This window comes from Ipomoea nil, unplaced genomic scaffold (assembly GCF_001879475.1).
Source record: "Ipomoea nil cultivar Tokyo-kokei standard unplaced genomic scaffold, Asagao_1.1 scaffold2483, whole genome shotgun sequence".
NCBI classification, from domain to species: Eukaryota; Viridiplantae; Streptophyta; class Magnoliopsida; order Solanales; family Convolvulaceae; genus Ipomoea; species Ipomoea nil.
In genome coordinates, this window is record NW_017618911.1 from 1 (window position 1) to 25,094 (window position 25,094).

Consider the following 25,094-nt stretch of genomic DNA (forward strand, 5'->3'; position numbering starts at 1 on the left):
TTTTTACAAAAGTATACACTGACGGGGTCCATGTGTATTTATGAAAAAGTAAGTGATATAATAGAGGGTAATGTATAAACAAATAATAAAAATTACAAAAATCAAAATAATACAAACTTTCATTTCAAGTTTCAACAACCGATTGAACCAACTTGTTTTAGTAGATATTTTAAAAATATTAAGAGGTGAATAAATTGATATCAAAATTACAAACTGGTAAATATAAAAGTTTTTTTAATGGAAGTGTGAATATAAATTTATTTTAAAAATATATATATAAAATTGAATTTATATAATAAATTATTAAATTTGAAAGAGTTTAGCATAGGGTTGCTTAAATCGAGAAGCAAAACTTAACGAAATTATGCTCTAGGGCTAATTCGAGAGGCTTAACGAATGCAAAGGTAATGCGTTTGCCGGGAGTTGAACCCGGTCTATTGCTTGGAGGCAATTATCCTAACCGTTGGACTACAAACGCAATTTCATTATATGGTACTTTCTTTGTATAACGCTATGACATTTACATTCTCAACCGGGAATGTCATAATGTTATTGAGAATATGAATTATGTAATTTTCGAATCCCTATTTCTAGGTGAGGCCTAAACGCATATCCTTAAACAATTCTTGGATTCAATGCAATATTTCTTCTTGTTTGTCTTCCTTAGGTTTGAACCAAAGACCTTCTTATGAAATTCAATGAGTAAGTTAAAAACAATAAATAATTAACAGAAATTTTTTTACAAAAGTATACACTGACGGGGTCCATGTGTATTTATGAAAAAGTAAGTGATATAATAGAGGGTAATGTATAAAAAATAATAAAAATTACAAAAATCAAAATAATACAAGCTTTCATTTCAAGTTTCAACAACCGATTGAACCAACTTGTTTTAGTAGATATTTTAAAAATATTAAGAGGTGAATAAATTGATATCAAAATTACAAACTGGTAAAATATAAAAGTTTGTTTAATAGAAGTGTGAATATAAATTTTATTTAAAAATAATATATATAAAATTGAATTTATATAATAAATTATTAAATTTGAAAAGAGTTTAGTCCTTAGGGTTGCTTAAATCGAGAAGCAAAACTTAACGAAATTATGCTCTAGGGCTAATTCGAGAGGCTTAACGAATGCAAAGGTAATGCGTTTGCCGGGAGTTGAACCCGGGTCTATTGCTTGGAAGGCAATTATCCTAACCGTTGGACTACAAACACAATTTCATTATATGGTACTTTCTTTGTATAACGCTATGACATTTACATTCTCAACCGGGAATGTCATAATGTTATTGAGAATATGAATTATGTAATTTTCGAATCTCTATTCTAGGTGAGGCCTAAGCGCATATCCTTAAACAATTCTTGGATTCAATGCAATATTTCATCTTGTTTGTCTTCCTTAGGTTCGAACCAAAGACCTTCTTATGAAATTCAATGAGTAAGTTAAAAACAATAAATAATTAACAGAATATTTTTTACAAAAGTATACACTGACGGGGTCCATGTGTATTTATGAAAAAGTAAGTGATATAATAGAGGGTAATGTATAAAAAATAATAAAAATTACAAAAATCAAAATAATACGAAGCTTTCATTTCAAGTTTCAACAACCGATTGAACCAACTTGTTTTAGTAGATATTTTAAAAATATTAAGAGGTGAATAAATTGATATCAAAATTACAAACTGGTAAAATATAAAAGAGTTTAGTCCATAAGGTTGCTTAAATCGAGAAGCAAAACTTAACGAAATTAAGCTCTAGGGCTAATTCGAGAGGCTTAACGAATGCAAAGGTAATGCGTTTGCCGGGAGTTGAACCCAGGTCTATTGCTTGGAAGGCAATTATCCTAACCGTTGGACTACAAACGCAATTTCATTATATGGTACTTTCTTTGTATAACGCTATGACATCTACATTCTCAACCGGGAATGTCATAATGTTATTGAGAATATGAATTATGTAATTTTCGAATCCCTATTTAGGTGAGGCCTAAACGCATATCCTTAAACAATTCTTGGATTCAATGCAATATTTCATCTTGTTTGTCTTCCTTAGGTTCGAACCAAAGACCTTCTTATGAAATTCAATGAGTAAGTTAAAAACAATAAATAATTAACAGAATATTTTTTACAAAAGTATACACTGACGGGGTCCATGTGTATTTATGAAAAAGTAAGTGATATAATAGAGGGTAATGTATAAAAAATAATAAAAATTACAAAAATCAAATAATACGAAACTTTCATTTCAAGTTTCAACAACCGATTGAACAACTTGTTTTAGTAGATATTTTAAAAATATTAAGAGGTGAATAAATTGATATCAAAATTACAAACTGGTAAAATATAAAAGAGTTTAGTCCATAAGGTTGCTTAAATCGAGAAGCAAACTTAACGAAATTAAGCTCTAGGGCTGCATGTTTGGTTTGCGTAATTCGAGAGGCTTAACGAATGCAAAGGTAATGCGTTTGCCGGAGTTGAACCCAGGTCTATTGCTTGGAAGGCAATTATCCTAACCGTTGGACTACAAACGCAATTTCATTATATGGTACTTTCTTTGTATAACGCTATGACATCTACATTCTCAACCGGGAATGTCATAATGTTATTGAGAATATGAATTATGTAATTTTCGAATCCCTATTTCTAGGTGAGGCCTAAACGCATATCCTTAAACAATCTTGGATTCAATGCAATATTTCTTCTTGTTTGTCTTCCTTAGGTTTGAACCAAAGACCTTCTTATGAAATTCAATGAGTAAGTTAAAAACAATAAATAATTAACAGAAATTTTTTACAAAAGTATACACTGACGGGGTCCATGTGTATTTATGAAAAAGTAAGTGATATAATAGAGGGTAATGTATAAACAAATAATAAAAATTACAAAAATCAAAATAATACAAAGCTTTCATTTCAAGTTTCAACAACCGATTGAACCAACTTGTTTTAGTAGATATTTTAAAAATATTAAGAGGTGAATAAATTGATATCAAAATTACAAACTGGTAAAATATAAAAGTTTGTTTAATGAAGTGTGAATATAAATTTTATTTTAAAAAATATATATAAAATGAATTTATATAATAAATTATTAAATTTGAAAAGAGTTTAGTCCATAGGGTTGCTTAAATCGAGAAGCAAAACTTAACGAAATTATGCTCTAGGGCTAATTCGAGAGGCTTAACGAATGCAAAGGTAATGCGTTTGCCGGGAGTTGAACCCGGGTCTATTGCTTGGAAGGCAATTATCCTAACCGTTGGACTACAAACGCAATTTCATTATATGGTACTTTCTTTGTATAACGCTATGACATTTACATTCTCAACCGGGAATGTCATAATGTTATTGAGAATATGAATTATGTAATTTTTGAATCCCTATTTCTTAGGTGACGCCTAAACGCATATCCTTAAACAATCCTTGGATTCAATGCCAATATTTCTTCTTGTTTGTCTTCCTTAGGTTTGAACCAAAGACCTTCTTATGAAATTCAAGTTAAAAAACAATAAATAATAACAGAAATTTTTTTACAAAAGTATACACTGACGGGGTCCATGTGTATTTATGAAAAAGTAAGTGATATAATAGAGGGTAATGTATAAACAAATAATAAAAATTACAAAAATCAAAATAATACAAAGCTTTCATTTCAAGTTTCAACAACGATTTGAACCAACTTGTTTTAGTAGATATTTTAAAAATATTAAGAGGTGAATAAATTGATATCAAATATTACAAACTGGTAAAATATAAAAGTTTGTTTAATGGAAGTGTGAATATAAATTTTATTTTAAAAATATATATATAAAATTGAATTTATATAATAAATTATTAAAATTTGAAGAGAGTTTAGTCCTTAGGGTTGCTTAAATCGAGAAGCAAAACATAACGAAATTATGCTCTAGGGCTAATTCGAGAGGCTTAACGAATGCAAAGGTAATGCGTTTGCCGGGAGTTGGACCCGGGTCTATTGCTTGGAAGGCAATTATCCTAACCGTTGGACTACAAACGCAATTTCATTATATGGTACTTTCTTTGTATAACCGCTATGACATTTACATTCTCAACCGGGAATTTCATAATGTTATTGAGAATATGAATTATGTAATTTTCGAATCTCTATATCTAGGTGAGGCCTAAGCGCATATCCTTAAACCAATTCTTGGATTCAATGCAATATTTCATCTTGTTTGTCTTCCTTAGGTTCAAACCAAAGACCTTCTTATGAAATTCAATGAGTAAGTTAAAAACAATAAATAATTAACAAAATATTTTTACAAAAGTATACACTGACGGGGTCCATGTGTATTTATGAAAAAGTAAGTGATATAATAGAGGGTAATGTATAAACAAATAATAAAAATTACAAAAATCAAAATAATACGAAGCTTTCATTTCAAGTTTCAAGAACCGATTGAACCAACTTGTTTTAGTAGATATTTTAAAAATATTAAGAGGTGAATAAATTGATATCAAAATTACAAACTGGTAAAATATAAAAGTTTGTTTAATAGAAGTGTGAATATAAATTTTATTTAAAAAAATATATATAAAATGGAATTTATATAATAAATTATTAAATTTGAAAAGAGTTTAGTCCATAGGGTTGCTTAAATCGAGAAGCAAAACTTAACGAAATTATGCTCTAGGGCTAATTCGAGAGGCTTAACGAATGCAAAGGTAATGCGTTTGCCGGGAGTTGGACCCGGGTCTATTGCTTGGAAGGCAATTATCCTAACCGTTGGACTACAAACGCAATTTCATTATATGGTACTTTCTTTGTATAACGCAATGACATTTACATTCTCAACCGGGAATTTCATAATGTTATTGAGAATATGAATTATGTAATTTTCGAATCTCTATATCTAGGTGAGGCCTAAGCGCATATCCTTAAACAATTCTTGGATTCAATGCAATATTTCATCTTGTTTGTCTTCCTTAGGTTCAAACCAAAGACCTTCTTATGAAATTCAATGAGTAAGTTAAAAAACAATAAATAATTAACAGAATATTTTTTACAAAAGTATACACTGACGGGGTCCATGTGTATTTATGAAAAAGTAAGTGATATAATAGAGGTAATGTATAAACAAATAATAAAAATTACAAAAATCAAAATAATACGAAGCTTTCATTTCAAGTTTCAAGAACCGATTGAACCAACTTGTTTTAGTAGATATTTTAAAAATATTAAGAGGTGAATAAATTGATATCAAAATTACAAACTGGTAAAATATAAAAGTTTGTTTAATAGAAGTGTGAATATAAATTTTATTTAAAAAAATATATATAAAATGGAATTTATATAATAAATTATTAAATTTGAAAAGAGTTTAGTCCATAGGGTTGCTTAAATCGAGAAGCAAAACTTAACGAAATTATGCTCTAGGGCTAATTCGAGAGGCTTAACGAATGCAAAGGTAATGCGTTTGCCGGGAGTTGGACCCGGGTCTAGTGCTTGGAAGGCAATTATCCTAACCGTTGGACTACAAACGCAATTTCATTATATGGTACTTTCTTTGTATAACGCTATGACATTTACATTCTCAACCGGGAATTTCATAATGTTATTGAGAATATGAATTATGTAATTTTCGAATCTCTATATCTAGGTGAGGCCTAAGCGCATATCCTTAAACAATTCTTGGATTCAATGCAATATTTCTTCTTGTTTGTCTTCCTTAGGTTCGAACCAAAGACCTTCTTATTAAATTCAATGAGTAAGTTAAAAACAATAAATAATTAATAGAATATTTTTTACAAAAGTATACACTGACGGGGTCCATGTGTATTTATGAAAACGTAAGTGATATAATAGAGGGTAATGTATAAACAAATAATAAAAATTACAAAAATCAAAATAATACGAAGCTTTCAATTCAAGTTTCAACAACCGATTGAACCAACTTGTTTTAGTAGATATTTTAAAAATATTAAGAGGTGAATAAATTGATATCAAAATTACAAATTGGTAAAATATAAAAGAGTTTAGTCCATAAGGTTGCTTAAATCGAGAAGCGAAACTTAACGAAATTAAGCTCTAGGGCTGCATGTTTGGTTTGCTTAATTCGACAGGCTTAACGAATGCAAAGGTAATGCGTTTGCCAGGAGTCGAACCCAGGTCTATTGCTCGGAAGGCAATTATCCTAACCGTTGGACTACAAACGCAATTTCATTATATGGTACTTTCTTTGTATAACGCTATGACATCTACATTCTCAACCGGGAATGTCATAATGTTATTGAGAATATGAATTATGTAATTTTCGAATCCCTATTTCTTGGTGAGGCCTAAACGCATATCCTTAAACAATTCTTGGATTCAATGCAATATTTCATCTTGTTTGTCTTCCTTAGGTTTGAACCAAAGACCTTCTTATGAAATTCAATGAGTAAGTTAAAAACAATAAATAATTAACAGAATATTTTTTACAAAAGTATACACTGACGGGGTCTATGTGTATTTATTAAAAAGTAAGTGATATAATAGAGGGTAATGTAGAAAAAAATAATAAAAATTACAAAAATCAAATAATACGAAACTTTCATTTCAAGTTTCAACAACCGATTGAACAAACTTGTTTTAGTAGATATTTTAAAAATATTAAGAGGTGAATAAATTGATATCAAAATTAAAAACTGGTAAAATATAAAAGAGTTTAGTCCATAAGGTTGCGTAAATCGAGAAGCGAAACTTAACGAAATTAAGCTCTAGGGCTGCATGTTTGGTTTGCGTAATTCGGGAGGCTTAACGAATGCAAAGGTAATGCGTTTGCCGGGAGTTGAACCCAGGTCTATTGCTTGGAAGGCAATTATCCTAACCGTTGGACTACAAACGCAATTTCATTATATGGTACTTTCTTTGTATAACGCTATGACATCTACATTCTCAACCGGGAATGTCATTATGTTATTGAGAATATGAATTATGTAATTTTCGAATCCCTATTTCTAGGTGAGGCCTAAACGCATATCCTTAAACAATCCTTGGATTCAATGCAATATTTCTTCTTGTTTGTCTTCCTTAGGTTTGAACCAAAGACCTTCTTATGAAATTCAATGAGTAAGTTAAAAACAATAAATAATTAACAGAAAATTTTTTACAAAAGTATACACTGACGGGGTCCATGTGTATTTATGAAAAAGTAAGTGATATAATAAAGGGTAATGTATAAACTAATAATAAAAATTACAAAAATCAAAATAATACAAAGCTTTCATTTCAAGTTTCAACAACCGATTGAACCAACTTGTTTTAGTAGATATTTTAAAAATATTAAGAGTTGAATAATTTGATATCAAAATTTCAAACTGGTAAAATATAAAAGTTTGTTTAATGGAAGTGTGAATATAAATTTTATTTTAAAAAAATATATATAAAATTGAATTTATATAATAAATTATTAAATTTGAAGAGAGTTTAGTCCTTAGGGTTGCTTAAATGGAGAAGCAAAACTTAACGAAATTATGCTCTAGGACTAATTCGAGAGGCTTAACGAATGCAAAGGTAATGCGTTTGCCGGGAGTTGAACCCCGGTCTATTGCTTGGAAGGCAATTATCCTAACCGTTGGACTACAAACGCAATTTCATTATATGGTACTTTCTTTGTATAACACTATGACATTTACATTCTCAACCGGGAATGTCATAATGTTATTGAGAATATGAATTATGTAATTTTCGAATCCCTATTTCTAGGTGACGCCTAAACGCATATCCTTAAACAATCCTTGGATTCAATGCAATATTTCATCTTGTTTGTCTTCCTTAGGTTTGAACCAAAGACCTTCTTATGAAATTCAATGAGTAAGTTAAAAACAATAAATAATTAACAGAAAATTTTTTACAAAAGTATACACTGACGGGGTCCATGTGTATTTATGAAAAAGTAAGTGATATAATAAAGGGCAATGTATAAACAAATAATAAAAATTACAAAAATCAAAATAATACAAAGCTTTCATTTCAAGTTTCAACAACCGATTGAACCAACTTGTTTTAGTAGATATTTTAAAAATATTAAGAGTTGAATAAATTGATATCAAAATTACAAACTGGTAAAATATAAAAGTTTGTTTAATGGAAGTGTGAATATAAATTTTATTTTAAAAAAATATATATATAATTGAATTTATATAATAAATTATTAAATTTGAAGAGAGTTTAGTCCTTAGGGTTGCTTAAATCGAGAAGCAAAACTTAACGAAATTATGCTCTAGGGCTAATTCGAGAGGCTTAACGAATGCAAAGGTAATGCGTTTGCCGGGAGTTGAACCCGGGTCTATTGCTTGGAAGGCAATTATCCTAACCGTTGGACTACAAACACAATTTCATTATATGGTACTTTCTTTGTATAACACTATGACATTTACATTCTCAACCGGGAATGTCATAATGTTATTGAGAATATGAATTATGTAATTTTCGAATCCCTATTTCTAGGTGATGCCTAAACGCATATCCTTAAACAATCCTTGGATTCAATGCAATATTTCTTCTTGTTTGTCTTCCTTAGGTTCAAACCAAAGACCTTCTTCTGAAATTCAATGAGTAAGTTAAAAACAATAAGTAATTAACAGAAATTTTTTTACAAAAGTATACACTGACGGGGTCCATGTGTATTTATGAAAAAGTAAGTGATATAATAGAGGGTAATGTATAAACAAACAATAAAAATTACAAAAATCAAAATAATACAAAGCTTTCATTTCAAGTTTCAACAACCGATTGAACCAACTTGTTTTAGTAGGTATTTTAAAAATATTAAGAGTGTGAATAAATTGATATCAATATTACAAACTGGTAAAATATAAAAGTTTGTTTAATGGAAGTGTGAATATAAATTTTATTTTAAAAATATATATATAAAATTGAATTTATATAATAAATTATTAAATTTGAAGAGAGTTTAGTCCTTAGGGTTGCTTAAATCGAGAAGCAAAACTTAACGAAATTATGCTCTAGGGCTAATTCGAGAGGCTTAACGAATGCAAAGGTAATGCGTTTGCCGGGGTTGAACCCGGGTCTATTGCTTGGAAGGCATTTATCCTAACCGTTGGACTACAAACGCAATTTCATTATATGGTACTTTCTTTCTATAATGCTATGACATCTACATTCTCAACCGAGGATGTCATAATGTTATTGAGAATATGAATTATGTAATTTTCGAATCCCTATTTCTAGGTGAGGCCTAAACGCATATCCTTAAACAATTCTTGGATTCAATGCAATATTTCATCTTGTTTGTCTTCCTTAGGTTTGAACCAAAGACCTTCTTATGAAATTCAATGAGTAAGTTAAAAATAATAAATAATTAACAGAATATTTTTTACAAAAGTATACACTGACGGGGTCCATGTGTATTTATGAAAAAGTAAGTGATATAATAGAGGGTAATGTATAAAAAAATAATAAAAATTATAAAAATCAATATAATACGAATCTTTCATTTCAATTTTCAACAACCGATTGAAACAACTTGTTTTAGTAGATATTTTAAAAATATTAGGATGTGAATAAATTGATATAAAAATTACAAACTGGTAAAATATAAAAGTTTGTTTAATAGAAGTGTGAATATAAATTTTATTTAAAGAAATATATATAAAATGGAATTTATATAATAAATTATTAAATTTGAAAAGAGTTTAGTCCATAGGGATGCTTAAATCTAGAAGCAAAACTTAACGAAATTATGCTCTAGTGCTGCATGTTTGGTTTGCTAAATTCGAGAGGCTTAACGAATGCAAAGGTAATGCATTTTTCCGGGAGTCGAACCCGGGTCAATTGCTTGGAAGGCAATTATCCTAATTGTTAGACTACAAACACAATTTCATTATATGGTACTTTCTTTGTATAACGCTATGACATCTACATTCTCAACCGGGAATGTTATAATGTTATTGAGAATATGAATTATGTAATTTTCGAATCTCTATATCTAGGTGAGGCCTAAGTGCATATCCTTAAACAATTCTTGGATTGAATGCAATATTTCATCTTGTTTGTCTTCCTTAGGTTTCAACCAAAGACCTTCTTATGAAATTCAATGAGTAAGTTAAAAACAATAAATAATTAACAGAATATTTTGTTACAAAAGTATACACTGACGGGGTCCATCTATATTTATTAATAAGTAAGTGATATAATAGAGGGCAATGTAGAAAAAAATAATAAAAATTACAAAAATCAAAATAATACGAAATTTCATTTCAAGTTTCAACAACCGATTGAACAAACTTGTTTTAGTAGATATTTTAAAAATATTAAGAGGTGAATAAATTGATATCAAAATTACAAACTGGTAAAATATAAAAGAGTTTAGTCCATAAGGTTGCTTAAATCGAGAAGCGAAACTTAACGAAATAGGCTGGATGTTTGGTTTGCTTAATTCGAGAGGCTTAACGAATGCAAAGGTAATGCGTTTGCCGGAAGTTGAACCCAAGTCTATTGCTTGGAAGGTAATTATCCTAACCGTTGGACTACAAACGCAATTTCATTATATGGTACTTTCTTTCTATAACGCTATGACATCTACATTCTCAACCGGGAATGTCATAATGTTATTGAGAATATGAATTATGTAATTTTCGAATCCCTATTTCTAGGTGAGGCCTAAACGCATATCCTTAAACAATTCTTGGATTCAATGCAATATTTCATCTTGTTTGTCTTCCTTAGGTTTGAACCAAAGACCTTCTTATGAAATTCAATGAGTAAGTTAAAAACAATAAATAATTAACAGAATATTTTTTACAAAAGTATACACTGACGGGGTCCATGTGTATTTATGAAAAAGTAAGTGATATAATAGAGGGTAATGTATAAAAAAATAACAAAAATTATAAAAATCAATATAATACGAATCTTTCATTTCAATATTCAACAACCGATTGAAACAACTTGTTTTAGTAGATATTTTAAAAATATTAAGATGTGAATAAATTGATATAAAAATTACAAACTGGTAAAATATAAATGTTTGTTTAATAGAAGTGTGAATACAAATTTTATTTACAGAAATATATATAAAATGGAATTTATATAATAAATTATTAAATTTGAAAAGAGTTTAGTCCATAGGGTTGCTTAAATCGAGAAGCAAAACTTAACGAAATTATGCTCTAGTGCTGCATGTTTGGTTTGCTTAATTCGAGAGGCTTAACGAATGCAAAGGTAATGCATTTGCCGAGAGTCGAACCCGGGTCAATTGCTTGGAAGGCAATTATCCTAATTGTTAGACTACAAACACAATTTCATTATATGGTACTTTCTTTGTATAACGCTATGACATCTACATTCTCAACCGGGAATGTCATAATGTTATTGAGAATATGAATTATGTAATTTTCGAATCTCTATATCTAGGTGAGGCCTAAGTGCATATCCTTAAACAATTCTTGGATTGAATGCAATATTTCATCTTGTTTGTCTTCCTTAGGTTTCAACCAAAGACCTTCTTATGAAATTCAATGAGTAAGTTAAAAACAATAAATAATTAACAGAATATTTTGTTACAAAAGTATACACTGAAGGGGTCCATGTATATTTATTAAAAACTATGTGATATAATAGAGGGCAATGTAGAAAAAAATAATAAAAATTACAAAAATCAAAATAATACGAAACTTTCATTTCAAGTTTCAACAACCGATTGAACAAACTTGTTTGAGTAGATATTTTAAAAATGTTAAGAGGTGAATAAATTGATATCAAAATTACAAACTGGTAAATTATAAAAGTTTGTTTAATGGAAGTGTGAATATAAATTTTATTTTAAAAAAATATATATAAAATTGAATTTATATAATAAATTATTAAATTTGAAGAGAGTTTAGTCCGTAGGGTTGCTTAAATCGAGAAGCAAAACTTAACGAAATTATGCTCTAGGGCTAATTCGAGAGGATTAACGAATGCAAAGGTAATGCGTTTGCCGGGAGTTGAACCCGGGTCTATTGCTTGGAAGGCAATTATCGTAACCGTTGGACTACAAACGCAATTTCATTATATGGTACTTTCTTTGTATAACACTATGACATTTACATTCTCAACCGGGAATGTCATAATGTTATTGAGAATATGAATTATGTAATTTTTGAATCCCTATTTCTAGGTGACGCCTAAACGCATATCCTTAAACAATCCTTGGATTCAATGCAATATTTCTTCTTGTTTGTCTTCCTTAGGTTTGAACCAAAGACCTTCTTATGAAATTCAATGAGTAAGTTAAAAACAATAAATAATTAACAGAAATTTTTTTACAAAAGTATACACTGACGGGGTCCATGTGTATTTATGAAAAAGTAAGTGATATAATAGAGGGTAATGTATAAACAAATAATAAAAATTACAAAAATCAAAATAATACAAAGCTTTCATTTCAAGTTTCAACAACCGATTGAACCAACTTGTTTTAGTAGATATTTTAAAAATATTAAGAGGTGAATAAATTGATATCAATATTACAAACTGGTAAAATATAAAAGTTTGTTTAATGGAAGTGTGAATATAAATTTTATTTTAAAAATATATATATAAAATTGAATTTATATAATAAATTATTAAATTTGAAGAGAGTTTAGTCCTTAGGGTTGCTTAAATCGAGAAGCAAAACATAACGAAATTATGCTCTAGGGCTAATTCGAGAGGCTTAACGAATGCAAAGGTAATGCGTTTGCCGGGAGTTGGACCCGGGTCTATTGCTTGGAAGGCAATTATCCTAACCGTTGGACTACAAACGCAATTTCATTATATGGTACTTTCTTTGTATAACGCTATGACATTTACATTCTCAACCGGGAATTTCATAATGTTATTGAGAATATGAATTATGTAATTTTCGAATCTCTATATCTAGGTGAGGCCTAAGCGCATATCCTTAAACAATTCTTGGATTCAATGCAATATTTCATCTTGTTTGTCTTCCTTAGGTTCAAACCAAAGACCTTCTTATGAAATTCAATGAGTAAGTTAAAAACAATAAATAATTAACAGAATATTTTTTACAAAAGTATACACTGACGGGGTCCATGTGTATTTATGAAAAAGTAAGTGATATAATAGAGGGTAATGTATAAACAAATAATAAAAATTACAAAAATCAAAATAATACGAAGCTTTCATTTCAAGTTTCAAGAACCGATTGAACCAACTTGTTTTAGTAGATATTTTAAAAATATTAAGAGGTGAATAAATTGATATCAAAATTACAAACTGGTAAAATATAAAAGTTTGTTTAATAGAAGTGTGAATATAAATTTTATTTAAAAAAATATATATAAAATGGAATTTATATAATAAATTATTAAATTTGAAAAGAGTTTAGTCCATAGGGTTGCTTAAATCGAGAAGCAAAACTTAACGAAATTATGCTCTAGGGCTAATTCGAGAGGCTTAACGAATGCAAAGGTAATGCGTTTGCCGGGAGTTGAACCCGGGTCTATTGCTTAGAAGGCAATTATCCTAACCGTTGGACTACAAACGCAATTTCATTATATGGTACTTTCTTTGTATAACACTATGACATTTACATTCTCAACCGGGAATGTCATAATGTTATTGAGAATATGAATTATGTAATTTTCGAATCCCTATTTCTAGGTGATGCCTAAACGCATATCCTTAAACAATCCTTGGATTCAATGCAATATTTCTTCTTGTTTGTCTTCCTTAGGTTCAAACCAAAGACCTTCTTCTGAAATTCAATGAGTAAGTTAAAAACAATAAATAATTAACAGAATATTTTTTACAAAAGTATACACTGACGGGGTCTATGTGTATTTATTAAAAAGTAAGTGATATAATAGAGGGTAATGTAGAAAAAAATAATAAAAATTACAAAAATCAAATAATACGAAACTTTCATTTCAAGTTTCAACAACCGATTGAACAAACTTGTTTTAGTAGATATTTTAAAAATATTAAGAGGTGAATAAATTGATATCAAAATTAAAAACTGGTAAAATATAAAAGAGTTTAGTCCATAAGGTTGCGTAAATCGAGAAGCGAAACTTAACGAAATTAAGCTCTAGGGCTGCATGTTTGGTTTGCGTAATTCGGGAGGCTTAACGAATGCAAAGGTAATGCGTTTGCCGGGAGTTGAACCCAGGTCTATTGCTTGGAAGGCAATTATCCTAACCGTTGGACTACAAACGCAATTTCATTATATGGTACTTTCTTTGTATAACGCTATGACATCTACATTCTCAACCGGGAATGTCATAATGTTATTGAGAATATGAATTATGTAATTTTCGAATCCCTATTTCTTGGTGAGGCCTAAACGCATATCCTTAAACAATTCTTGGATTCAATGCAATATTTCATCTTGTTTGTCTTCCTTAGGTTTGAACCAAAGACCTTCTTATGAAATTCAATGAGTAAGTTAAAAACAATAAATAATTAACAGAATATTTTTTACAAAAGTATACACTGACGGGGTCTATGTGTATTTATTAAAAAGTAAGTGATATAATAGAGGGTAATGTAGAAAAAAATAATAAAAATTACAAAAATCAAATAATACGAAACTTTCATTTCAAGTTTCAACAACCGATTGAACAAACTTGTTTTAGTAGATATTTTAAAAATATTAAGAGGTGAATAAATTGATATCAAAATTAAAAACTGGTAAAATATAAAAGAGTTTAGTCCATAAGGTTGCGTAAATCGAGAAGCGAAACTTAACGAAATTAAGCTCTAGGGCTGCATGTTTGGTTTGCGTAATTCGGGAGGCTTAACGAATGCAAAGGTAATGCGTTTGCCGGGAGTTGAACCCAGGTCTATTGCTTGGAAGGCAATTATCCTAACCGTTGGACTACAAACGCAATTTCATTATATGGTACTTTCTTTGTATAACGCTATGACATCTACATTCTCAACCGGGAATGTCATTATGTTATTGAGAATATGAATTATGTAATTTTCGAATCCCTATTTCTAGGTGAGGCCTAAACGCATATCCTTAAACAATCCTTGGATTCAATGCAATATTTCTTCTTGTTTGTCTTCCTTAGGTTTGAACCAAAGACCTTCTTATGAAATTCAATGAGTAAGTTAAAAACAATAAATAATTAACAGAAAATTTTTTACAAAAGTATACACTGACGGGGTCCATGTGTATTTATGAAAAAGTAAGTGATATAATAAAGGGTAATGTATAAACAAATAATAAAAATTACAAAAATCAAAATAATACAAAGCTTTCATTTCAAGTTTCAACAACCGATTGAACCAACTTGTTTTAGTAGATATTTTAAAAATATTAAGAGTTGAATAATTTGATATCAAAATTTCAAACTGGTAAAATATAAAAGTTTGTTTAATGGAAGTGTGAATATAAATTTTATTTTAAAAAAATATATATAAAATTGAATTTATATAATAAATTATTAAATTTGAAGAGAGTTTAGTCCTTAGGGTTGCTTAAATGGAGAAGCAAAACTTAACGAAATTATGCTCTAGGACTAATTCGAGAGGCTTAACGAATGCAAAGGTAATGCGTTTGCCGGGAGTTGAACCCGGGTCTATTGCTTGGAAGGCAATTATCCTAACCGTTGGACTACAAACGCAATTTCATTATATGGTACTTTCTTTGTATAACACTATGACATTTACATTCTCAACCGGGAATGTCATAATGTTATTGAGAATATGAATTATGTAATTTTCGAATCCCTATTTCTAGGTGACGCCTAAACGCATATCCTTAAACAATCCTTGGATTCAATGCAATATTTCATCTTGTTTGTCTTCCTTAGGTTTGAACCAAAGACCTTCTTATGAAATTCAATGAGTAAGTTAAAAACAATAAATAATTAACAGAAAATTTTTTACAAAAGTATACACTGACGGGGTCCATGTGTATTTATGAAAAAGTAAGTGATATAATAAAGGGCAATGTATAAACAAATAATAAAAATTACAAAAATCAAAATAATACAAAGCTTTCATTTCAAGTTTCAACAACCGATTGAACCAACTTGTTTTAGTAGATATTTTAAAAATATTAAGAGTTGAATAAATTGATATCAAAATTACAAACTGGTAAAATATAAAAGTTTGTTTAATGGAAGTGTGAATATAAATTTTATTTTAAAAAAATATATATATAATTGAATTTATATAATAAATTATTAAATTTGAAGAGAGTTTAGTCCTTAGGGTTGCTTAAATCGAGAAGCAAAACTTAACGAAATTATGCTCTAGGGCTAATTCGAGAGGCTTAACGAATGCAAAGGTAATGCGTTTGCCGGGAGTTGAACCCGGGTCTATTGCTTAGAAGGCAATTATCCTAACCGTTGGACTACAAACGCAATTTCATTATATGGTACTTTCTTTGTATAACACTATGACATTTACATTCTCAACCGGGAATGTCATAATGTTATTGAGAATATGAATTATGTAATTTTCGAATCCCTATTTCTAGGTGATGCCTAAACGCATATCCTTAAACAATCCTTGGATTCAATGCAATATTTCTTCTTGTTTGTCTTCCTTAGGTTCAAACCAAAGACCTTCTTCTGAAATTCAATGAGTAAGTTAAAAACAATAAGTAATTAACAGAAATTTTTTTACAAAAGTATACACTGACGGGGTCCATGTGTATTTATGAAAAAGTAAGTGATATAATAGAGGGTAATGTATAAACAAACAATAAAAATTACAAAAATCAAAATAATACAAAGCTTTCATTTCAAGTTTCAACAACCGATTGAACCAACTTGTTTTAGTAGATATTTTAAAAATATTAAGAGGTGAATAAATTGATATCAATATTACAAACTGGTAAAATATAAAAGTTTGTTTAATGGAAGTGTGAATATAAATTTTATTTTAAAAATATATATATATAATTGAATTTATATAATAAATTATTAAATTTGAAGAGAGTTTAGTCCTTAGGGTTGCTTAAATCGAGAAGCAAAACTTAACGAAATTATGCTCTAGGGCTAATTCGAGAGGCTTAACGAATGCAAAGGTCATGCGTTTGCAGGGGTTGAACCCGGGTCTATTGCTTGGAAGGCATTTATCCTAACCGTTGGACTACAAACGCAATTTCATTATATGGTACTTTCTTTGTATAACGCTATGACATTTACATTCTCAACCGGAAATGTCATAATGTTATTGAGAATATGAATTATGTAATTTTCGAATCTCTATATCTAGGTGAGGCCTAAGCGCATATCCTTAAACAATTCTTGGATTCAATGCAATATTTCATCTTGTTTGTCTTCCTTAGGTTCAAACCAAAGACCTTCTTATGAAATTCAAGGAGTAAGTTAAAAACAATAAATAATTTACAGAATATTTTTTACAAAAGTATACACTGACGGGGTCCATGTGTATTTATGAAAAAGTAAGTGATATAATAGAGGGTAATGTATAAACAAATAATAAAAATTACAAAAATCAAAATAATACGAAGCTTTCATTTCAAGTTTCAACAACCGATTGAACCAACTTGTTTTAGTAGATATTTTAAAAATATTAAGAGGTGAATAAATTGATATCAATATTACAAACTGGTAAAATATAAAAGTTTGTTTAATGGAAGTGTGAATATAAATTTTATTTTAAAAATATATATATATAATTGAATTTATATAATAAATTATTAAATTTGAAGAGAGTTTAGTCCTTATGGTTGCTTAAATCGAGAAGCAAAACTTAACGAAATTATGCTCTAGGGCTAATTCGAGAGGCTTAACGAATGCAAAGGTAATGCGTTTGCAGGGGTTGAACCCGGGTCTATTGCTTGGAAGGCATTTATCCTAACCGTTGGACTACAAACGCAATTTCATTATATGGTACTTTCTTTGTATAACGCTATGACATTTACATTCTCAACCGGAAATGTCATAATGTTATTGAGAATATGAATTATGTAATTTTCGAATCTCTATATCTAGGTGAGGCCTAAGCGCATATCCTTAAACAATTCTTGGATTCAATGCAATATTTCATCTTGTTTGTCTTCCTTAGGTTCAAACCAAAGACCTTCTTATGAAATTCAATGAGTAAGTTAAAAACAATTAATAATTAACAGAATATTTTTTACAAAAGTATACACTGACGGGGTCCATGTGTATTTATGAAAAAGTAAGTGATATAATAGAGGGTAATGTATAAACAAACAATAAAAATTACAAAAATCAAAATAATACAAAGCTTTCATTTCAAGTTTCAACAACCGATTGAACCAACTTGTTTTAGTAGATATTTTAAAAATATTAAGAGGTGAATAAATTGATATCAATATTACAAACTGGTAAAATATAAAAGTTTGTTTAATGGAAGTGTGAATATAAATTTTATTTTAAAAATATATATATAAAATTGAATTTATATAATAAATTATTAAATTTGAAGAGAGTTTAGTCCTTAGGGTTGCTTAAATCGAGAAGCAAAACTTAACGAAATTATGCTTTAGGGCTAATTCGAGAGGCTTAACGAATGCAAAGGTAATGCGTTTGCCGGGGTTGAACCCGGGTCTATTGCTTGGAAGGCATTTATCCTAACCGTTGGACTACAAACGCAATTTCATTATATGGTACTTTCTTTGTATAACGCTATGACATTTACATTCTCAACCGGAAATGTCATAATGTTATTGAGAATATGAATTATGTAATTTTCGAATCTCTATATCTAGGTGAGGCCTAAGCGCATATCCTTAAACAATTCTTGGATTCAATGCAATATTTCATCTTGTTTGTCTTTCTTAGGTTCAAACCAAAGACCTTCTTATGAAATTCAATGAGTAAGTTAAAAACAATAAATAATTTACAGAATATTTTTTACAAAAGTATACACTGACGGGGTCCATGTGTATTTATGAAAAAGTAAGTGATATAATAGAGGGTAATGTATCAACAAATAATAAAAATTACAAAAATCAAAATAATACGAAGCTTTCATTTCAAGTTTCAACAACCGATTGAACCAACTTGTTTTAGTAGATATTTTAAAAATATTAAGAGGTGAATAAATTGATATCAATATTACAAACTGGTAAAATATAAAAGTTTTTTTAATGGAAGTGTGAATATAAATTTATTTTAAAAATATATATATATAATTGAATTTATATAATAAATTATTAAATTTGAAGAGAGTTTAGTCCTTATGGTTGCTTAAATCGAGAAGCAAAACTTAACGAAATTATGCTCTAGGGCTAATTCGAGAGGCTTAACGAATGCAAAGGTAATGCGTTTGCAGGGGTTGAACCCGGGTCTATTGCTTGGAAGGCATTTATCCTAACCGTTGGACTACAAACGCAATTTCATTATATGGTACTTTCTTTGTATAACGCTATGACATCTACATTCTCAACCGGGAATGTCATTATGTTATTGAGAATATGAATTATGTAATTTTCGAATCCCTATTTCTAGGTGAGGCCTAAACGCATATCCTTAAACAATCCTTGGATTCAATGCAATATTTCTTCTTGTTTGTCTTCCTTAGGTTTGAACCAAAGACCTTCTTATGAAATTCAATGAGTAAGTTAAAAACAATAAATAATTAACAGAAAATTTTTTACAAAAGTATACACTGACGGGGTCCATGTGTATTTATGAAAAAGTAAGTGATATAATAAAGGGTAATGTATAAACAAATAATAAAAATTACAAAAATCAAAATAATACAAAGCTTTCATTTCAAGTTTCAACAACCGATTGAACCAACTTGTTTTAGTAGATATTTTAAAAATATTAAGAGTTGAATAATTTGATATCAAAATTTCAAACTGGTAAAATATAAAAGTTTGTTTAATGGAAGTGTGAATATAAATTTTATTTTAAAAAAATATATATAAAATTGAATTTATATAATAAATTATTAAATTTGAAGAGAGTTTAGTCCTTAGGGTTGCTTAAATGGAGAAGCAAAACTTAACGAAATTATGCTCTAGGACTAATTCGAGAGGCTTAACGAATGCAAAGGTAATGCGTTTGCCGGGAGTTCAACCCGGGTCTATTGCTTGGAAGGCAATTATCCTAACCGTTGGACTACAAACGCAATTTCATTATATGGTACTTTCTTTGTATAACACTATGACATTTACATTCTCAACCGGGAATGTCATAATGTTATTGAGAATATGAATTATGTAATTTTCGAATCCCTATTTCTAGGTGACGCCTAAACGCATATCCTTAAACAATCCTTGGATTCAATGCAATATTTCTTCTTGTTTGTCTTCCTTAGGTTTGAACCAAAGACCTTCTTATGAAATTCAATGAGTAAGTTAAAAACAATAAGTAATTAACAGAAATTTTTTTACAAAAGTATACACTGACGGGGTCCATGTGTATTTATGAAAAAGTAAGTGATATAATAGAGGGTAATGTATAAACAAATAATAAAAATTACAAAAATCAAAATAATACAAAGCTTTCATTTCAAGTTTCAACAACCGATTGAACCAACTTGTTTTAGTAGATATTTTAAAAATATTAAGAGGTGAATAAATTGATATCAATATTACAAACTGGTAAAATATAAAAGTTTGTTTAATGGAAGTGTGAATATAAATTTTATTTTAAAAATATATATATAAAATTGAATTTATATAATAAATTATTAAATTTGAAGAGAGTTTAGTCCTTAGGGTTGCTTAAATCGAGAAGCAAAACTTAACGAAATTATGCTCTAGGGCTAATTCGAGAGGCTTAACAAATGCAAAGGTAATGCGTTTGCCGGGGTTGAACCCGGGTCTATTGCTTGGAAGGCAATTTATCCTAACCGTTGGACTACAAACGCAATTTCATTATATGGTACTTTCTTTGTATAACGCTATGACATTTACATTCTCAACCGGGAATGTCATAATGTTATTGAGAATATGAATTATGTAATTTTCGAATCTCTATATCTAGGTGAGGCCTAAGCGCATATCCTTAAACAATTCTTGGATTCAATGCAATATTTCATCTTGTTTGTCTTCCTTAGGTTCAAACCAAAGACCTTCTTATGAAATTCAATGAGTAAGTTAAAAACAATAAATAATTAACAGAATATTTTTTACAAAAGTATACACTGACGGGGTCCATGTGTATTTATGAAAAAGTAAGTGATATAATAGAGGGTAATGTATAAACAAATAATAAAAATTACAAAAATCAAAATAATACGAAGCTTTCATTTCAAGTTTCAACAACCGATTGAACCAACTTGTTTTAGTAGATATTTTAAAAATATTAAGAGGTGAATAAATTGATATCAAAATTACAAACTGGTAAAATATAAAGTTTGTTTAATAGAAGTGTGAATATAAATTTTATTTAAAAAAATATATATAAAATGGAATTTATATAATAAATTATTAAATTAGAAAGAGTTTAGTCCATAGGGTTGCTTAAATCGAGAAGCAAAACTTAACGAAATTATGCTCTAGGGCTAATTCGAGAGGCTTAACAAATGCAAAGGTAATGCGTTTGCCGGGAGTTGACCCGGGTCTATTGCTTTAAAGGCAATTATCCTAACCGTTGGACTACAAACGCAATTTCATTATATGGTACTTTCTTTGTATAACGCTATGACATTTACATTCTCAACTGGGAATTTCATAATGTTATTGAGAATATGAATTATGTAATTTTCGAATCTCTATATCTAGGTGAGGCCTAAGCGCATATCCTTAAACAATTCTTGGATTCAATGCAATATTTCATCTTGTTTGTCTTCCTTAGGTTCGAACCAAAGACCTTCTTATGAAATTCAATGAGTAAGTTAAAAACAATAAATAATTAACAGAATATTTTTTACAAAAGTATACACTGACGGGGTCCATGTGTATTTATGAAAAAGTAAGTGATATAATAGAGGGTAATGTAGAAACAAATAATAAAAATTACAAAAATCAAAATAATACGAAGCTTTCATTTCAAGTTTCAACAACCGATTGAACAAACTTGTTTTAGTAGATATTTTAAAAATATTAAGAGGTGAATAAATTGATATCAAAATTACAAACTGGTAAAATATAAAAGAGTTTAGTCCATAAGGTTGCTTAAATCGAGAAGCCGAAACTAAGAAATTAAGCTCTAGGGCTGCATGTTTGGTTTGCTTAATTCGACAGGCTTAACGAATGCAAAGGTAATGCGTTTGCCAGGGAGTCGAACCCAGGTCTATTGCTTGGAAGGCAATTATCCTAACCGTTGGACTACAAACGCAATTTCATTATATGGTACTTTCTTTGTATAACGCTATGACATCTACATTCTCAACCGGGAATGTCATAATGTTATTGAGAATATGAATTATGTAATTTTCGAATCCCTATTTCTAGGTGAGGCCTAAACGCATATCCTTAAACAATTCTTGGATTCAATGCAATATTTCATCTTGTTTGTCTTCCTTAGGTTTGAACCAAAGACCTTCTTATGAAATTCAATGAGTAAGTTAAAAACAATAAATAATTAACAGAATATTTTTTTACAAAAGTATACACTGACGGGGTCCTATGTGTATTTATGAAAAAGTAAGTGATATAATAGAGGGTAATGTAGAAAAAAATAATAAAAATTACAAAAATCAAAATAATACGAAAGCTTTCATTTCAAGTTTCAACAACCGATTGAACCAACTTGTTTTAGTAGATATTTTAAAAATATTAAGAGGTGAATAAATTGATATCAAAATTACAAACTGGTAAAATATAAAAGAGTTTAGTCCATAAGGTTGCTTAATATCGAGAAGCGAATACTTTAAACGAAAATTAAGCTCTAGGGCTGGACATGATTTGGTTTGGCGTAATTCGAGAGGCTTAACGAATGCAAAGGTAATGCGTTTGCCGGGAGTTGAACCCAGGTCTATTGCTTGGAAGGCAATTATCCTAACCGTTGGACTACAAACACAATTTCATTATATGGTACTTTCTTTGTATAACGCTATGACATCTACATTCTCAACCGGGAATGTCATAATGTTATTGAGAATATGAATTATGTAATTTTCGAATCCCTATTTCTAGGTGAGGCCTAAACGCATATCCTTAAACAATCCTTGGATTCAATGCAATATTTCTTCTTGTTTGTCTTCCTTAGGTTTGAACCAAAGACCTTCTTATGAAATTCAATGAGTAAGTTAAAAACAATAAATAATTAACAGAAAAATTTTTACAAAAGTATACACTGACGGGGTCCATGTGTATTTATGAAAAGTAAGTGATATAATAGAGGGTAATGTATAAACAAATAATAAAAATTACAAAAATCAAATAATACGAAGCTTTCATTTCAAGTTTCAACAACCGATTGAAACCAACTTGTTTTAGTAGATATTTTAAAAATATTAAGAGTGAATAAATTGATATCAAAATTACAACTGGTAAAATATAAAAGTTGTTTAATGAAGTGTGAATATAATTTTATTTTAAAAAATATATAAAATTGAATTTATATAATAAATTATTAAATTGAAGAGAGTTTAGTCCATAGGGTTGCTTAAATCGAGAAGCGAAACTTAACGAAATATGCTACCTGTTTGGTTTGCTAATTCGAGACGCTTAACGAATGCAAAGGTAATGCATTTGCCGGGAGTTGAACCCGGTCTATTGCTTGGAAGGCAATTATCCTAATTGTTAGACTACAAACACAATTTCATTATATGGTACTTTCTTTGTATAACGCTATGACATCTACATTCTCAACCGGGAATGTTATAATGTTATTGAGAATATGAATTATGTAATTTTCGAATCTCTATATTTAGGTGAGGCCTAAGTGCATATCCTTAAACAATTCTTGATTGAATGCAATATTTCATTCTTGTTTGTATTCCTTAGGTTTCAACCAAAGACCTTCTTATGAAATTCAATGAGTAAGTTAAAAACAATAATAATTAACAGAATATTTTGTTACAAAAGTATACACTGACGGGGTCCATCTATATTTATAAAAGTAAGTGATATAATAGAGGGTAATGTATAAAAAATAATAAAAATTACAAAAATCAAATAATACAAAATTTCATTTCAAGTTTCAACAACCGATTGAACAAACTTGTTTTAGTAGATATTTTAAAATATTAAGAGGTGAATAAATTGATATCAAAATTACAAACTGGTAAATATGATTATAAATTTACGAAATGGCTAAAATTAAAGAGTTTAGTCATAGGTGCTTAAATCGAGAAGCAAAACTTAACGAAATAGGCTGCATGTTTGGTTTGCTTAATTCGAGAGGCTTAACGAATGCAAAGGTAATGCGTTTGCCGGAGAGTTGAACCCGGTCTATTGCTTGGAAGGCAATTATCCTAACCGTTGGACTACAAACGCAATTTCATTATATGGTACTTTCTTTGTATAACGATATGACATCTACATTCTCAACCGGGAATGTCATAATGTTATTGAGAATATGAATTATGTAATTTTCGAATCCCTATTTCTAGGTGAGGCCTAAACGCATATCCTTAAACAATTCTTGGATTCAATGCAATATTTCATTCTTGTTTGTCTTCCTTAGGTTTGAACCAAAGACCTTCTTATGAAATTCAATGAGTAAGTTAAAAACAATAAATAATTAACAGAATATTTTTTTACAAAAGTATACACTGACGGGTCCATGTGTATTTATGAAAAAGTAAGTGATATAATAGAGGGTAATGTATAAAAAAATAATAAAAATTACAAAAATCAAATATAATACGAAGCTTTCATTTCAATTTCAACAACCGATTGAAACAACTTGTTTTAGTAGATATTTTAAAAATATTAAGAGTGTGAATAAATTGATATCAAAATTACAAACTGGTAAAATATAAAGAGAAGTTTATGTCGATAAGGGTTAGCTTATTATAATGAGAAGCCAAATCGAGAACAAACTTAACCAAATAGGCTAGCATGTTTGGTTTGCTTAATTCGAGAGGCTTAACGAATGCAAAGGTAATGCATTTGCCGGAGAGTCGAACCCAGGTCTATTGCTTGGAAGGCAATTATCCTAATTGTTAGACTACAAAACACAATTTCATTATATGGTACTTTCTTTGTATAACGCTATGACATCTACATTCTCAACCGGGAATGTCATAATGTTATTGAGAATATGAATTATGTAATTTTCGAATC

General features: G+C 29.1%; 18 non-coding genes across 18 annotated transcripts; all 18 read right to left on the minus strand.

The window, feature by feature from the left end:
- Positions 1 to 1,148: 1,148 nt before the first annotated feature.
- TRNAG-UCC lies at positions 1,149 to 1,220 on the minus strand. The gene has a single exon. It is a non-coding gene; the product is annotated as a tRNA-Gly (tRNA).
- A 581-nt stretch (positions 1,221 to 1,801) lies between these two features.
- TRNAG-UCC lies at positions 1,802 to 1,873 on the minus strand. Its single transcript has one exon. It is a non-coding gene; the product is annotated as a tRNA-Gly (tRNA).
- Positions 1,874 to 3,205: 1,332 nt separating this feature from the next.
- On the minus strand, positions 3,206 to 3,277 carry TRNAG-UCC. Its single transcript has one exon. It is a non-coding gene; the product is annotated as a tRNA-Gly (tRNA).
- A 669-nt stretch (positions 3,278 to 3,946) lies between these two features.
- On the minus strand, positions 3,947 to 4,018 carry TRNAG-UCC. The gene has a single exon. It is a non-coding gene; the product is annotated as a tRNA-Gly (tRNA).
- Positions 4,019 to 4,690: 672 nt separating this feature from the next.
- TRNAG-UCC lies at positions 4,691 to 4,762 on the minus strand. Its single transcript has one exon. It is a non-coding gene; the product is annotated as a tRNA-Gly (tRNA).
- Positions 4,763 to 6,105: 1,343 nt separating this feature from the next.
- Positions 6,106 to 6,177, minus strand: TRNAG-UCC. Its single transcript has one exon. It is a non-coding gene; the product is annotated as a tRNA-Gly (tRNA).
- A 599-nt stretch (positions 6,178 to 6,776) lies between these two features.
- Positions 6,777 to 6,848, minus strand: TRNAG-UCC. The gene has a single exon. It is a non-coding gene; the product is annotated as a tRNA-Gly (tRNA).
- A 672-nt stretch (positions 6,849 to 7,520) lies between these two features.
- Positions 7,521 to 7,592, minus strand: TRNAG-UCC. Its single transcript has one exon. It is a non-coding gene; the product is annotated as a tRNA-Gly (tRNA).
- A 672-nt stretch (positions 7,593 to 8,264) lies between these two features.
- Positions 8,265 to 8,336, minus strand: TRNAG-UCC. The gene has a single exon. It is a non-coding gene; the product is annotated as a tRNA-Gly (tRNA).
- A 3,601-nt stretch (positions 8,337 to 11,937) lies between these two features.
- On the minus strand, positions 11,938 to 12,009 carry TRNAG-UCC. The gene has a single exon. It is a non-coding gene; the product is annotated as a tRNA-Gly (tRNA).
- A 672-nt stretch (positions 12,010 to 12,681) lies between these two features.
- Positions 12,682 to 12,753, minus strand: TRNAG-UCC. Its single transcript has one exon. It is a non-coding gene; the product is annotated as a tRNA-Gly (tRNA).
- Positions 12,754 to 13,424: 671 nt separating this feature from the next.
- On the minus strand, positions 13,425 to 13,496 carry TRNAR-UCU. The gene has a single exon. It is a non-coding gene; the product is annotated as a tRNA-Arg (tRNA).
- A 599-nt stretch (positions 13,497 to 14,095) lies between these two features.
- Positions 14,096 to 14,167, minus strand: TRNAG-UCC. Its single transcript has one exon. It is a non-coding gene; the product is annotated as a tRNA-Gly (tRNA).
- Positions 14,168 to 14,766: 599 nt separating this feature from the next.
- Positions 14,767 to 14,838, minus strand: TRNAG-UCC. The gene has a single exon. It is a non-coding gene; the product is annotated as a tRNA-Gly (tRNA).
- A 672-nt stretch (positions 14,839 to 15,510) lies between these two features.
- On the minus strand, positions 15,511 to 15,582 carry TRNAG-UCC. The gene has a single exon. It is a non-coding gene; the product is annotated as a tRNA-Gly (tRNA).
- A 672-nt stretch (positions 15,583 to 16,254) lies between these two features.
- On the minus strand, positions 16,255 to 16,326 carry TRNAR-UCU. The gene has a single exon. It is a non-coding gene; the product is annotated as a tRNA-Arg (tRNA).
- Positions 16,327 to 19,969: 3,643 nt separating this feature from the next.
- Positions 19,970 to 20,041, minus strand: TRNAG-UCC. The gene has a single exon. It is a non-coding gene; the product is annotated as a tRNA-Gly (tRNA).
- A 2,768-nt stretch (positions 20,042 to 22,809) lies between these two features.
- TRNAG-UCC lies at positions 22,810 to 22,881 on the minus strand. Its single transcript has one exon. It is a non-coding gene; the product is annotated as a tRNA-Gly (tRNA).
- Between the last annotated feature and the right edge of the window lie 2,213 nt (positions 22,882 to 25,094).